Below are 6592 nucleotides of genomic sequence, written 5' to 3'. Positions count from 1 at the left end.
GTATCGGAGGGGGTATTTTTCGAAGAGTATAACGCAGCGGAATAAAACTTATAGTAAGAGGAAAGCGTGTTCGGTCACAGTTAAAATAAAGTTAGTCCTTTTCCGAAAAACAATTTTCTTTCAGAAAATTTATCAAACAGTTAATATGCGTAAAATAAAATGAGTGTAGGGAATTGAAAAATCACACAAGTATTTTTATACTGGTTTGATTCAACAGAATCTACGTCCAGTCGTTAATCACTGTAAAGAGTGATTAACAGTTCCACTAAAAACAATTTTACAAATTACAATCAAGAAAACAAAATATAAAACGAAGAAGACCACTCTACAACCTTGAAGAGAACCGTTCCGACAATCGACCAACGATTCGCGAGCTTCTCCTTTCACAAGACCAGGCAGAGCACCTTGCTAACTTGAAGAGAGTCTACTCCGAATATCGACACACGATACGCGAGCCTCTCCTTTCACAAGACCAAGCAAGGGAACGATGAACAAAGTTTCTGAGAACGTTCCTCTGACACACAATGTTCTAATAAGCTTTCTTAGTTCAAAACATTGCTTCTGAAGATTTCAAAAACCACTTATATAGCCAAGTACACTGAATGCCAAAGGTCAGCTCCCAACTGCCATGAATAATCGATTATTGTAAGTGATAATCGATTATTCGAGTCCGTTACAGAGTTTTGAAAAAGTGATAATCGATTATATGAAGTGATAATCGACTACTCAAGTGTGACTTGTGATAATCGATTATTGCTCATGATAATCGATTATTCTAGTACAAAATGCATGTGATAATCGATTATAGCTTGTTCATAATTGATTATTCCAGTAAAAATTACAAGGTTTAATATTTTCCTACTACATCCAAAATCTACAAGTTGCTTTTTAAATATTTTCCTACTACATCCAAAATCTACAAGTTGCTTTTTAAATATTTTCCTACTACATCCAAAATCTATAAGTTGCAGCATCATCAAAACACATCTTCAGGTTTTACCAATACTCCTTATTGGTAACAAATACAAAGTATAAATGTACAAGAATCAAAACCTACTACAAATCTAAGTCCTAAACAATAAAATGCAATTATTACAAAAGCTTTTCATAACAAAAATAAGTCTTCAAAGGATCTTCATGAATCTTGATAAATCTTGACTTGATTTGGGCATCATCAAAACTTCATCTTCATCATTTTACTAACATTCTTCCCCTTTTTGATGATGATCAAAAACTCCTTTGAATTAAAGCTTTTGGTAATAATCTAGATAAAAACACAACTCACGAAAGACAAGGGCATTAGTGAATAACAATAAGCTTTAAGATATTTCTCTCCCTTTTTGATCATAATTAAAAAGCTATGTTTCATGTTCTCCCCCTAAGATAATACTCCCTCTTAATAAAAGCATGTATGCATAAAAAATATTTCAAATATAAAGATCCATATAAACATACATAACAGGAGATTTAAAACATATAATTTTAGGATAAAGAACCTTTTTTTAAAAAAAAAAATATATATATATATATATATATATACATTGATCCATACAAGATAGGAATTTTAAAGCATACATAAATATGGCTAAATTGTCAACAATGCAAAAATGCACAAAATGGATCAAAAATGCAATCCTAAGAGATTTATAAAATTCCTAAATCTCTTCTAATGTTTACCCCCTGTTGGATATATGTCCAATTTCATAATGATATTTTGTTGAGATCTTCATCTTGAGGATTGTCATCATTCCTTGGTTCATTTGTTGTCTTCTACAAGTCTTCATCATTACATGCATCTAATTCAACTAACTCAAGAGGTTTTGCCTCAAGGTCCACAATTTTATCAAAGACAACATGCTTGGAATAGAAATTTTCTAAAATTTTGTTTTTTTTTTAAATTTAAATGAAAAAAAGTTAAATTTTAAAATGCTTGGAATGAAATCATTTTACAACCCAAACATATCCACCACTTGGAACACCAAAATGCTTAATTTTACATTTATTTGAGGTATGACCCTTTTTCATACAATAAAAGCATGATATAAAGTTCGTGTTCCTATAAGTTGTTCCTTTTTCTACCCATGTTCTACGGGTTCTATTATTATGTTTATTTTTAATTTTAGGAGCATACTTATTTTTAACAACCTTATTTTCATTATTTTTACTGCATTCTCCTAAGGTCGTTTGTTCTAGTAGTTTCTTAAAATTTTCACAAGAAACACATTCATTACTACTAACATATTTTCCTTTTTCATAAACTAAAACTTTATTTTTAAAATCTTTATTTTCTTCAAAAATATTTTCAAAATTTGATTTTAAATTTTTATTTTCTTCAGAAAGATTTTCAACATTTAATTTTAAATCCTTATTTTCTCCAGAAATGTTTTCAAAATCCAATTTTAAATTTTTATTTTCTTCAAAAACATTTTCAAAAATTAATTTTAATTCTTTGAAATTCTTTTTCAATTTCTTATGAGCTTTGTCTAATTTTTCAGATTCAACTATTAAAGCAGCATAAGTTTCATGCAATTCACTTTCACTATATTGACTATAATTATGAGAATCGCTAGATGTACTTACTTGGCTTCCAGCGTTGTCGTCTACCACTAAACAGATGTTTGCCTCTTCATCATATTCGCTCAAATAAGAAATTGTTTCATTATCATCGTCCCATGCGATGTAGGTTTTCTTTTATTTCTTCACTCTTCTTTTGATTTGGGCAATCCGATTTTAAGTGCCCCCTTTCTCCGCAACCATAACATCTATACTTTGAGGAGGATTCTTGATTTTCTTTCTTCTCGACTTTGAATCTTCCTTTGTCTTTTGATTTCATGAACTTGATGAGCCTTTTTATCATGAGTCTCAGATTTTCTTCATCTTTTATTTTGTTCTTGCTCCTTTCTACCTCAGATTTTAAGGCTAAAGACTTTTTCTTGGTTTTTTCTTTTGCTTCTTCTCCATCTAGTCTTCCAAGGTCAAGTTCATGCTCCCTCAATTTCCCAAATAGTGTCGCCATAGTCATGGTATTGAGGTTTTGTGACTCAGTGATTGCGGTCACTTTCGGTTGTCACGACCTGTCTAAAGATTTCAAAATTTTTATGTTCAGCTCATCATTTTCAAATGACTTACCTAGTCCAATGAGGTGATTAACAATGTTGGTGAAGCGTTTCTAAACATCTAAGATTGTTTCTCCTTGCTTTATCCTGAACATTTCGTATTCTTGGATCAAGGTATTCTTTCTCGCCCTCTTCACGTCATCTGTTCCTTCATGATGTTAGGCCTACTAGCAATGAGATAAAGTAGTGATCCAATCATACCTCGATACATTCTTTGATCGACAGTCTTTCCAGCTTCATCTAGATCTAAGTAACAATTTGTTGCCATTGGAGTAGCAACATCTTTGCATTCTGACATCTTGAATCTTTTCAACAGATCACTTCAGTATTTAGATTGATGAATGAATATGCCGTCTATGGTTTGCTTCACTTGTAGACCTAGGAAGTATGTCAACTCTCCCATCATAGACATTTCAAATTCTTCCTGCACGACTTTTGAAAATTCTTTACACAGCATAGGGTTAGTTGAACCAAAAATAATGTCATCAACATAAATCTATACATACAGTTTATCCCTATTTGAGTTTTTTTATAAAAAGAGTGGAATAAACTTTTCCTCTTGAGTACCCTTTCTTTATAAGGAATTCACTTAGCCTTTCATACCATGATCTTGGTGCTTGCTTTAATCCGTATAAGGCCTTTTTAAGCTTGTAAACATGATCAGGGTATTCAAAGTCTTCAAATCCAGGTGGCTGCTCAACATATACCTCTTCCTTGATATACCCTTTCAAAAAGGTGCTCTTAACATCCATTTGATATAGCTTGAATTTCATTGTGGATGCAATAGCCAATAGTATTCTAATTGCTTCTAATCTGGCTACAGGTGCATATGTTTCATCATAGTCGATTCCTTCTTCTTGACAGTAGCCTTTTGTCGCTAACCTTGCTTTGTTCTTTATAATTTCACCTGAATCATCCATTTTATTGCAGAAAACCCACTTTGTACCAATAACTTGTAACTCAGGTTTTCTAGGTACCAGTTCCCACACATTATTCCTTGTAAACTGATTCAGCTCCTCTTGCATGGCTACCATTAGATTTTCATCACTCAATGCTTCCTCAATTTTCTTGGGCTGAATTTTGGACAAAAAGGCAACGTTCATGCAGTACTGGTTCAATTGTCTTCTTGTAGATACCCCTCTTGACATGTTACCAATAACGTTTTCAGTTGGGACATTTCTTGGTACTTTCCATTTTTTAATCGACTCAACATTGGGAGATTCGACTTGCTCTGCTTCATCTTCTTTCTTTGTAACTTCTTCAGGACCTTCTTCATCAATTGTGTTCTCATCTTCTTCAACACAGTTCCTGACTTGTTTAGAGTGACTTGGATTCATGATGAACTCATCAAACGCAACATGAATAGATTCATCCACATTCATAGTTCTCTTGTTGTATACACGGTATGCCTTACTGTTCAATGAATATCCTATGAAAATTGCTTCATCAGGCTTTGAGTCAAACTTTCCAAGATTTTCTTTGCCATTATTCCGTACAAAACACTTGCTTCCAAAGATTCTCAAATGTGAAATATTTGGCTTTCTTCCTCTGAGCAACTCATATGGTGTTAGTTTCAATATAGACCTAATGATTGTTCTGTTCAACACATAACACGCTGTGCTTACTGCATCTGCCCAGAAGTATTTCGGCATGTCCCTATCATTCAACATTGACCTTGCCAATTCTTCAAGTGCTCTATTTTTTCTTTCCAATACACCGTTTTGTTGTGGTGTTCTAGGCACAGAAAAGTTGTGTGTGATTCCCATTTCAACTAAGTAGTTATCAAAATCCTTATTCTAAAATTCTCCTTCATGATCACTTCGGATATCCTTGATCTTAAGATCCATTTCATTCTGGATGGCAGCAACAAATCTTTTGAAGACTTTAAGTGCATCATTCTTAGCTGCAATGAAATAAGTCCAGGTGTATCTTGAGTAATCATCTACTATAACTAGCCCGTATGAGTTACCTCCAAGACTCTTTGTTCTGGATGGTCCAAATAGATCCACGTGGAGCAGTTCCAGAGGTTTCTTTGTTGACATTTCACTCTTACTCTTGAATGACTGCTTGGTTAACTTCCCTTTTTGGCACGCTTCACATAACCTATCAGTTTTGAATCGAATCTTGGGCAAGTTATTCACTAGTTTCTTAGAAACGAGCTTGTTCAGTTGACTCATACTGATGTGAGCCAATCTCTTGTGCCATAACCACACATCTTCTTCCTTAGTCATCAGGCATACAACAGATTCAAATGCATTATCCATGAAGTCGATTAAGTAGATGTTGTTCACCCTTTTTCCCACAAGCATAAACTCATTTGTCACCCCATTCTGATCAGACAATATTTAGGTTCAAAGGTGATCTTCAATTCTTTGTTGCACAACTGACTGATGCTGAGTAGATTGTGCTTTAACCCTTCAACAAGTAAATTTTTTTAATTTCATAAGATGAGGGAGTTTTTATTTTACCTATACCAATGATTCTTCCTTTGTTGTTATCACCATATGTGACATGACTAGTGTTGAAAGGCTTTTTGGTCGCACAAAAAGTCAACAAAACCTAATCCCCACTAATGTATTATAGGGCTGACTAGGGATCAATCCAAGGACTTAGCAAAATCAAGTTTAGAATTATAGAATTAACCCGATTTTATTTATTTATTAAAACTAGGTGGGGAGAAAAATTTTAAATGAAATCTAAAGAAAGAAACTAAAAGATAATGCAATGCATGATTGTATCTATTTAAAATGAATAGTTAATGCCTAATATAGATTTATATAGAGAAAAGAAAAATAAGATTTTAATCCTAAGAAGCAATGAATGGAATATCGAAACTACTCTGATGTATTAGAACAATGTATGCTTTCAAATGTGCAGATTATATGCTAAATGTATGAAAAGTGACGCATGATTATGAATTGAAAATGCAAAGAGTAATATGTAACGAAAATCAAAATCTAATAAGTAAATGCTATGCTAAAGATCGAAACAGAATTGACACAATCAAAGGAAAATAACCAGGAAACAATGGGCAAAAGCTAAATCAAAATTGAATGTGCAAATTGTATAGAAATCTGGAAAACTAAGTAAAATGATCAACATCTCAAAACAAAATAACTCCAGAAACATCTAACATCGCAACACAATATGATCAATATCTACTAAATGAAAACCTAACTCTAAGACATAAGAGGGAAGAGACGAATTCAACACAAAATCAAATTAACTCAGAATATAAAACTGGAATGTAAAATCATTAAATGGTAAAGCAGGAAAGTAAAACCAAGTGCAGAAATCAACCGAACAAATATAAATGTAAAGAAAATCGAAACTGGAAATTCATAGTACTTTATTGAAAACAAAATTTGAAATTACAAAATACCAGAGCTCACGAATACTCCAATGTCTGTCACCTAATGGAATTATCCAAGAACCCAGTGCACGAGATCAAAGGTTCTACACAACAAAAGCTGAAA

Source organism: Vigna radiata, unplaced genomic scaffold (assembly GCF_000741045.1).
Source record: "Vigna radiata var. radiata cultivar VC1973A unplaced genomic scaffold, Vradiata_ver6 scaffold_310, whole genome shotgun sequence".
Taxonomy (NCBI): Eukaryota; Viridiplantae; Streptophyta; class Magnoliopsida; order Fabales; family Fabaceae; genus Vigna; species Vigna radiata.
Note: the sequence above shows the minus strand (reverse complement) of the source record.